At 45.4% G+C, this 9,848-nt stretch overlaps 1 long non-coding RNA gene across 1 annotated transcript; it reads left to right on the top strand.

Annotated features, from left to right (window-relative positions):
- Nucleotides 1-2,891: 2,891 nt before the first annotated feature.
- On the top strand, nucleotides 2,892-7,006 carry LOC132533912 (uncharacterized). Its single transcript, XR_009545674.1, has 2 exons — nucleotides 2,892-3,021; nucleotides 6,676-7,006. It is a non-coding gene; the product is annotated as an uncharacterized LOC132533912 (long non-coding RNA).
- The last annotated feature ends 2,842 nt before the right edge of the window (nucleotides 7,007-9,848 follow it).

Here is a 9,848-nt window from a genome sequence, read left to right as displayed (position 1 = left end):
GCCAAGCTTGCTGGACTTTTTTTCTTCTTCTTCTTAAACAAGCGTGATGAAAAACAAGAGACTTCCTGGACTCAGAAAATGACCCCATCTGAAAGACAGCTTGTCTGTAAAGCTAGCCTAACGAAAACCCCACTCCCTAGTTCTTCCGGTGAAATCCTTTTTCCGCCAGAGAGACATCTTGAGGTAGTGAGGTTTTTGTGAGGTGTGACTGAAAACAAAGTCACTCCCCCTCACTCACCTCAGCAAACACAACAGCGTATAGTCAAATTGACGCTTTGCTTTCCAAGTAATCTCAATAGAATGTCACCCTGCAGTTCCAAAATGTTCAAACATATGGAACATTCCTTTTAGGGAATGACTGGCCAAGTCTTGTTCTCTTTTGTTTTGAATTCTGTTTAGCATTCAGTCAGCCTATATTAGACACCTCCTGGGTGCCAAGCTCTCTGTCAGGCCCCGAGGGCAGTGATGAGGAAGATGCCTTCTCTCTGAACACTGGGTCATGGGAAGGCCTCCAAGGGACCTTGGAAAAAGCCAGGTCAGCCTAGGTTTGAGCTCTGGTTTAGCCTAGTACAGGTTCTATAACTTCAAGCAGCTTGACTCTTCTTGAGTCACTGTGTTCATGTTTCTAAAATGAAGAGGGTACCACTGACTTTGTCAGATTACTAGGAGGAGCAAGTGAGATGCAGTGTGTAGCAAACAGGAACCCGCTATAAATACTCAGCAAATGACAACTCTTAGGAGGATGGCTTCAATCACAATGGTGCAGCCAACTTTTTCAGACCAAACAAAGAATGAAAGATTTCGAAACACCGACCATCTTATTCTTGTCTAGATGATGGTCAAGACATGATAGAAAGATGAGTCCTCCTTGGATCCTCAATCACTAGTTGTTGTCTGCAGAGATGACTAATACGACCAGATTTCCAGACTAAAGTCGACTTCTTGGAGCTTCGTAGCATTTGTAGTTCATTCTTGGGATCTCATTCCTTTTTATTGATTTTGTTACTAAGAGTGGGTTGCAAGATTGTGTAGATTGCAATATATAGCTCCCCACCACACCCACCACCAAAGTTCTGTGTCTCTACCCTCCCAAAGATAACCACTAGACTTCTCACAAGTCTCAGAAACAGTCTGTTTGCTACTGTTTTTTTCCCCTCACTCCTTTTAAAAATGATTGTATAGTATTTCATTAAATGGTTGTATCTTAATTGATTTATTTGCTTTCTTGTCAATGAATGTTTAAGTCATTTCTAACCTCTGGCCATGACAACAGTGTCCCAAAGACCATCCTTCTTCTTGACTTTTATTTTAGTTTTAAACAGATTATTGCTCAGTTCTGGCTTATGGTGGTGCTAGAAACTGAACCTGGGATCTCAGAGCTTCAGACATGGAAGTCTGATGTGTAAACAATGGTACTATCTTCTGGTCTCTCCTTTAGCTTAACTTTAACTAAAGATAAGAGAAAGATAAATTAGATAAGGGACTGGATGGTGACTCAGCTGGTTGAGAGCACTTGTTATAATGAACAAGGACCAGGGTTTGAACCCCCAGTCTCCACCTGCAGGGGGAAAACTTCACGAGTGGTGAAGCAGTACTGCAGGTGTCTCTCTTTCTCTCTCCCTCTCTGTCTCCTTCTACCCTCAATTTCTGGCTGTCTCTATCCAATAAACAAAGATTTAAAAAATTAAAAAAACAACAACACCAAAGCAGATATTCAAGAGACTTGTAGAAAGCTCCTACTATTATCACTGGAATTACTGTATAGACAATTGGCTGGGAATATAATACTGGTTTGATTGGATACATTCTGTATTGCTTTCCAAAAAAATAAAAAAATAAAAAAACAACCTAATAACAGCAAAAAGAAAAAATCATTTTCTATCCCTAGAATATTCATATTAACCTGGAATGCTACCTATTTGAAAAATGCAGAGTTAATGCAATAATGCTATAACTTTGGGCAGTATTTTAACTCAAATAAGACAGTTTTCAAACCCCTCCAAGACATATACTAATGAACAGAATTTCTTTGGGTGTCACCAAACAGTCGAAGGAGTAGAGAATCCAGATAGCCACTACAGAAGCAACTGTTGAGAAGATTCACACTGTAATTTGCTGCCACAGCTTGAGACAGTGAAACGTATTAAAATGTGCCACATTGATTCACATGGGTTCAACTCGATAAAGGTGGCCAGTTTGGAAGGGTGCAAATGCTCCTTGCGGTCCTCCTTGAGGATGCCCAGGCCCCTGGAGGCCGCGTGCGGATCTGACTCAGAGAGAACCTGTACGTGACGTGAGGCGCTGGCACAGCCAAAGCACAAATAAAGCCCCGGGATTAGGCTTCCGGGATGAATGCCTATTTCTGAGTCATGAGACAGGCACACGTGGAGAGGACACAGGGGAATGGAAGTCTTTCTAAGAAGTCTCTGCTGTCAGAGCCTCGGATCCTCGAATGAGTTCTGTGCAAATGAAAACCGGTCCCAACCATAACTTGAGCCAAAGAAAATTCTTGGTTGGGGTTGAAAAAAATGTCAGATAAATAGTTTCTCCTTGCCTCTCAGCAGGTCCCAGCTATCACTGCAATCCAGATCTGGCCTCTGAGCAGTGCTGGCAGGTTTATCTTGGACCAGCTGCCGTGATGAAATCGCAGTAACTCCAGGTTTCCCTCCAATCTAGACCGAGCCAAAGGCAATCTGGGCTGCTAGCATCCGGCTTACTTTGTTTTGCCTCTCTCCAGTTCCTCCTCAACTTTGAAGCTGATTTAAAAAAGAAAGAAGTGAGACTGGGGACCACTGGGTGGTGGCATACTTGGTTGAGTGCAGGCATTATCAAGTACAAGGACCCAGGTTCAAACCCCCTGGTCCCTACCTACAGGGAGAAGCTCCACGTGTGCAAATTCTGGGTGTCCAGGAAGATGACAGCTGTTCTGCTGTATGTATAAAGCATCCTTACCCCAGAGAGGGAGTTGGACCCTGAGCAAAGTCCACATGGACAGCCATCAGCCATTGGTGACGGTCAAAGGTGAGGGCTCACAGGGGGTGACCTGAAAGACTCTTCTGAGCAAACTAGCCAATAAATGCCTTTTTCAAAACTAAAATCTTTTAAAAATATTTTTTTAAAGGTTTTTTTTTTTGGAGTCCAGCGGTAGCACAGCGGGTTAAGCGCATGTGGCACAAAGCACAAGGACCGATGTAAGGATCCCGGTTCGAGCCCCCGGCTCCCCACCTGCAGGGGAGTCGCTTCACAGGCGGTGAAGCAGGTCTGCAGGTGTCTGTCTTTCTCTCCCTCTCTGTCTTTCCCTCCTCTCTCCATTTATCTCTGTCCTATCTAACAATGACGACAACAATAATAACAGTAACTACAACAACAATAAAAAAAAACAAGGGCAACAAAAGGGAAAATAAATAATCTAAAAAAAGGTTGTTATTTTTATCCTTTCTTATCGGATAGAGACAGCTAGTAATTGAGGGGGTAGGGTAGATAGAGAGGGAAGAGAAAGAGAGACACTTGCAGCACTACTTCACCACTCAAAAAACGTTCCCATGGCAGGTGGGGACCAGGGTACAAACCCAGGCCCTTGCACGTTGTAGCAAGTGCTCAATAAAGTACACCACTGCTCAGACCTAAAAATATTTCATTCGTTTATTTATTTATGAGAGAGAAATCAAGGGGGAAGGGGGAGGGAGAGAGAAAGAGAAACACCTGTAACACCAATTTACTGCTAGTCAAGTTTCTCCTCTGCAGATGGGAATGGGGGGAATTGAACCTGGGTCCTTGGGTATTGTAACATATATGTTTTACCAGCTGTGCCACCACCCAGTGCCCTGAAGATTTTTTTTTTCTTTATGAGAGAGACAGAAAGAGAGAGGTGGGGAGAGAGAGAAAGAGAGAGAGAGGGAGAGGGAGAGAGAGAGGGAGAGGGAGAGAGAGAATGAATAGAGGATGAGAGACCATCAGTATGGACAATGCAATGGTGGGATTGAACTCAGGACTTCATGTTCACAGGTCAGCGGCCCTACCTGCTGTGCCACCTCCCAGGCTGCTCTTTTTTTTTTTTAAATTTTTTTAATATTTATTTTTTATTTTATTTATTCCCTTTTGTTGCCCTTGCTGTTTTTTTTTTTGTTGTTGTTGTTGTTGTAGTTATTATTGCTGTTGTCATTATTGGATAGGACAGAGAGAAATGGAGAGAGGAGGGGAAGACAGAGAGGGGGAGAGACAGACACCTACAGACCTGCTTCACCGCCTGTGAAGCGACTCCCCTGCAGGTGGGGAGCTGGGGCCGAACCGGGATCCTTATGTAGGTCCTTGTGCTTTGCACCACCTGTGCTTAACCCGCTGCGCTACAGCCCGACTCCCCCAGGCTGCTCTTTTTGTGTGTGAAATCTCAGGGCATGTCCTGATTATTATTATGCAGCAGGTATAGTAGAACTGCTGGTCCCAGAAGGCCAGTGTCCATAAAGGTCAGTTCTCCAAATGGTAGAAAAAGACTCAAGTGATTCTGTCCTAGGGAAAATTCACTATCTCAAGTGTGGAAAAGAAAAGGAAAGATGTTTCACACCCACTGTAAAGCCTTTTTATCAGATGTCTTTATGAGACGGGCATTGCAGGAGCCTCACCTGGTGAGTTGTCTTTCCACCCCAGCAGCAGGGAGGGGTGGGTAATATTCTAATACCTGACTTATTTTGTTGGAAACAACATGAGGTATTTTATTTTTATTGTTTATTTATTGGATGGAGACAGCCAGAAGTCAAGAGGAAGGGGGGGGGCGGGAAACTGAGAGGGAAAGGGACAGAGAGACACCTGCAGCCCTGCTTCACCACTTGCAAAGCTTTCCCCCTGCAGGTGGGGACATGAGGTATTTTTCTTGCCTAGAGCCAGGAGAAAATGGTGAGTAAGACTAAAATCTCACCTCTTGGTCGGGGTAAGGATTGAATGAGAACATGTCAGCGTGCTTCCTGATTCGAACTCCTGTTTTAGATACTCCCCCTGTACTTGGAAAAAGAAAAAAGATCAGGAAAGGAAAACTTCCATTTACCTTACTGGCAACAGAAAGACAAGGCATAAAGATATTTGTTGGGAAAACAGTGATTTGGTAGTTTTCTCTAGGAAGGATTCCAACCTCTCTCTCTCCCTCCCTCCCTCCCTCCTTCTCCGCCTCCCTCCATCTCTGCCAGTTTCCAGCTTTCCCAAATAGCTCTTTGTTTCTCCTTGTCTTTCTCTTTTCTTTTCATTTTTTCCCATTTTTGTTGCTATTGTTGTTATTGCTGTAATTGCTGGATAGGATAGAAAGAAATCAAGAGGGAGTCGGGCGGTAGCGCGGCGGGTTAAGCGCAGGTGGCACAAAGCACAAGAACCAGCTCAAGGATCCCGGTTGGAGCCCCCGCTCCCACCTGCAGGGGAGTCGCTTCCCAGGCGGTGAAGCAGGTCTGCAGGTGTCTGTCTTTCTCTCCCCCTCTCTGTCTTCCCCTCCTCTCTCCATTTCTCTCTGTCCTACCCAACAACAACAACAGCTATGACAACAATAACAACTACAACAAGCGCAACAACAAGGGCAACAAAATGGATTCCTAGTGCAGGCACCGAGCCCCAGCAATGAGCAGAGGGGGCCAGGCAGTGGCGCACCTGGTTAAGCACACACATTACAGTGCACAAGGACCTAGGTTCAAGCCCCTGGTTCCCACCTGCAGGGGGAAAGCTTCACGAGCGGTGAAGCAGGGCTGCAGGTGTCTGTTTTTCTCCCTCCTCTCAATTTCTCTCTGTCCAGTAATAAATAAAATATAAAAATTTAAATCTTAAAAAAAGGATCCAGGTCAGCTGAAGTTAAGATAGCATCTGAGAGGCCCTTGTTATCGTATGAGCAGCTATTTTAAATGAGCTACAGCTGGTGTTATTAGGCGTGGAAAAATCCCTTTGGGAAGAGTTTCAGCATGTTCTGATCCCATTTTGTGCTGGGGGGAGGTTTTGATTCCCCCCCAGATATTCTGAGATAGTCAATAACTTGATTGCATGGGCAGTTTGGGGCTCCGCTCAGAGTACAAAAATCAGGGGGGGAGAGAGAGAGAGATGGAGAGAGAGAGAGGGAATTCTTTGTCTTGTTGACAAATTAGACTGAAGACGTGTAGGTCAGGACGTCATTTAATGTGTACACAAATACATGTGGACGGGTGAGCGTTATCAATGAAAGTGATGGGTCACATCTCCGGACTAAAGCCATTTGGTGGGGTGGGGTGAAAGCATAATGGTTAAGTAGAAGGACATTGTTGCCTGAGGCTCTGAAGTCCCAGGTTCAATCCCCCACACTACCCTAAGACAGCACTGTGCAGTGCCCTGGTACAACAAACAGACAGACAGACAGACAGAACTTCACCTGAAGTCATTGGTGGGGCGCTTGGTCTCTCATCAGCAAGGATAGACTGGCTGTCTGGAAATGATGAAGTTTCAAGTGTCGGGGAGAGGAGGGCATCATGGGGTTGGGCTGGGTGGACCCGCGGTCTTAGACACACACAGAGGACCCCCACCACCACCACGCACGTACACGCACACGCACACACACACGCACACACACACACACACACACACACACACACACGCTCTCTATCAGCCAGAGGTGAGACTAGGGTTTCTTAGTTCATACTCACTGGTCCCCATCTTATTTATTGTCCATCTGTTTAGGTCAACCGGCCCAGTTCCATGAGAGCTTACATTCACAAACATCACAACCAATAAGGAACGAGGACATTGCCTCTGGAGCTGGAGTGGGAAAAGTCTTCCAGAAGCTGCTTTTCAGACACCCGGCTCCCCCGCAGCACTGTCCTGAGGGCAGGGAGCAAAGCCACCACCAGGGTTTCCAGGAAGGTAGGCAGGGAAGCGCCTAAGAGCTCTGCAGCCTGTGCCCCAGCTCCCAGACGTAGCAACCGTGCAACCGATGAAGTCTAATATTTATCTATCGTCCTGTCGGCCCCAATAAAACACAGCACTCTTTAAAGTGCTCGCCGTAACGACATCTGTGTGCCTTGGAATGCTGCCCCGGGCTGACAAATCACATCTGAAGATGCGAAAACATGAAAATCGATAACAAGAAACGAAAAGTCAGTTGCACTGATGGGACGTCATCTGTCTTAGTCATCAAGGCTTCTCAGAATTTCCCAAGTGCCCTTTCAAATGCCAGCATCAAAGCCAGTGCCCACGTATGTGGGGTCTGGGCAGGAATTCAGGGTCCAGGCCAAGGGAGCTCATTCTGATTCAGGCACCCACTGGACTGGGGGCTAACCCAGGAGATCACTCCTCTTTTCCTCTCTCTGTCTCACTCTCTTCAAGATTTCTGGAAATTCAAAATTCCCCATGCAAATAATAAACTTCCCCATGAAAGATATATATATATATATATATATATATATATATATATATATATATACATATACATATATATATATATATGTTCTTGAATAGAGACAGAAATTGACATAAGAGGGAGAGACAGACACCCGCAGCCCTACTTCACCACTCATGAAGTTTCCCCCCTGCAGTTGGGGACCAGGGGCTTGAACCTGGATCCTTGTGCACCGTAATGTGTACACCACCGCCTGACCACGAAACGTGTTTCTTTTTTTTTTTATTTTTTAAAAATTTACTTATTCCCTTTTGTTGCCCTTGTTGTTTTATTGTTGTAGTTATTATTGTTGCCATTGTTGGATAGAACAGAGAGAAATGGAGAGAGGAGGGGGAGACAGAGAGGGGGAGAGAAAGACAGACACCTGCAGACCTGCTTCACCGCCTGTGAAGCGACTCCCCTGCAGGTGGGGAGCCGGGCTGGGGCTCGAACCGGGATCCTTATGAAACGTGTTTCTAAGACACTATGTACCTTAGGAATATTTGAAAAGTGGTAGTAGGCATGATGGCAGTTATAAAATCCCTTGTGATTGGCTGGTTCACAAATTCACATGTGCAATGCATTGTGGTCACAAAGGGGCTTGGGCAAATGTTGGAGCTTACCTGCACTTACACTTTTCAGGGAAAAAGAGGAAAAACTAGTTAATCCCCGGTGTCTGTAAAAATCATCTTTTGTGCTTATGGCAAGAATCAACTCATATATGCTAAAGGAGTCTTTTGCTGGTAGCATTTTTACTCCAGTGCCATTCTCTGGTCTCCACAGCCACAGAAACCGGAGTTTCCCAGGAGAGCTCAGTGAATTCTCCAGGAAAGAGTGTCAACAGTAGCACTGGTGAGGGCTTTGAGACACGGCCCTCGCGACACACAAGACATCTGATGTAGGTAGAATTCTTGAGGCGGGGCTGTACTGAAGGAAGTTGGTCTCCTAATTATTTTTGATCATCCCCCCAACTCAACAGCAAAGACGCTTGACCTACAGATTGCATCAAGTTTCATTTTCCAGTGGAAAAATAAATTAGTGATAATTCGAGGGAGAATGGGTTATGTATACATTTGTACTAGCGCTAGAGTGTGGGCGCTTCTGATTTGAACCACAATGTATACACGTTTGAGTCTCGTTATTGGAAAATTACAGCCCCAGAACACTGTGGATGCAAATAAGCTTCAGTCTATTCTGTAGGGTTTACCCAGCAACCCACAAGAAAAAAACAATACACTGGCAAACTAATGGGGATTCATGATTAAGAAGTACTGAGAGTAGCAATTGCAAATTGCAACCAATTCAGGCAACACTGATGATGTGTTGATAAGAGCCCTTCTCCCAGAGTTGGAAATGTCAGCTCTTTGGCTCGAACCCATGAAATCAGACCCCCCTGAGAGCAGAGAGCTGTGCATGGTGGCTGGGCTTGTAGTCGAAGACTGCAGGTAACCTTTAGTACTCGTTGAGTCGATTACACATTAGCAGGCCTAGTAATGAGTACCAATAAAAGCCAGGCTGAACGGTGCACACAGCTCACCACGAGGATCCCAACGAGAATTCAAGTTGAGCTCAGGACACACGAGAAAGATTTTGGCGGTAACCCCACCCCCACCCCCACCCCAGAATGTCTCTCTTCCCGTGTGCACGTGCGTGCGTCTTACTTGTTTTGTCTTTGTTGCTGTCATGTGGTGCTGGAGCCCCCACCAGGGCCTCCCGCATGCAAGGAGGGTGCTCTCAGGCTGAGTCACCTTGTCTGCCCCTCAGTCTTGCCTTTTAAAATCACTACCAGGATGCTGTAACTTGGATGTGGATAGTACTTTTAATTTCCTACGTCAGGCTGACCAGCGACGTGTCCTGGGCTTCACAAAATACTCAGATTCTCATTGTAAAATGTGGAATATAGTTTCCGTAGTGCATGTAAGATAATCTCAATAACAGAGTGTCCAGTGGGGAAAAAAACTACTGTGCATATGTTTATATTTGCTACATAAGGAACAGAGTCAGAGGTCTTCGTCCGCACGTTGACGCTGTCTGCGGCTAATATGTTCCTGGAAGTGAACTGAAGAGATTGGTCCAAATAGTTGCTTCTGGAGAAGGGTATTGGTTGCTGGGGGTAAGAGAGAAAATTTTGGGGTTTGTTTGTTTGTTTTTAAATATTTATTTATTTATTCCTTTGGTTGCCCTTGTTGTTTTATTGTTGTAGTTACTGTAGTCTGTCTTCATTGTTAGATAGAACAGAGAGAAATGGAGAGAGGAGGAGAAGACAGAGAGGGGGAGAAAAAGACACCTGCAGACCTGCTTCACTGCCTGTGAAGCGACTCACCTGCAGGTGGGGAGCTGGGGGCTCGAACTGGGATCCTTATGCCGGTCCTTGTGCTTTGTGCCACATGTGCTTAACCCGCTGTGCTACCGCCCGACTCCTTGTTTGACTGGATACCTATTGATGTTTTGTTGAACTTGACACCAGTTATATATA

This window comes from Erinaceus europaeus, chromosome 17, assembly GCF_950295315.1.
Source record: "Erinaceus europaeus chromosome 17, mEriEur2.1, whole genome shotgun sequence".
In the NCBI taxonomy this organism is placed as follows: Eukaryota; Metazoa; Chordata; class Mammalia; order Eulipotyphla; family Erinaceidae; genus Erinaceus; species Erinaceus europaeus.
Note: the sequence above shows the minus strand (reverse complement) of the source record. Positions and strands in the feature narration are given on the sequence as shown.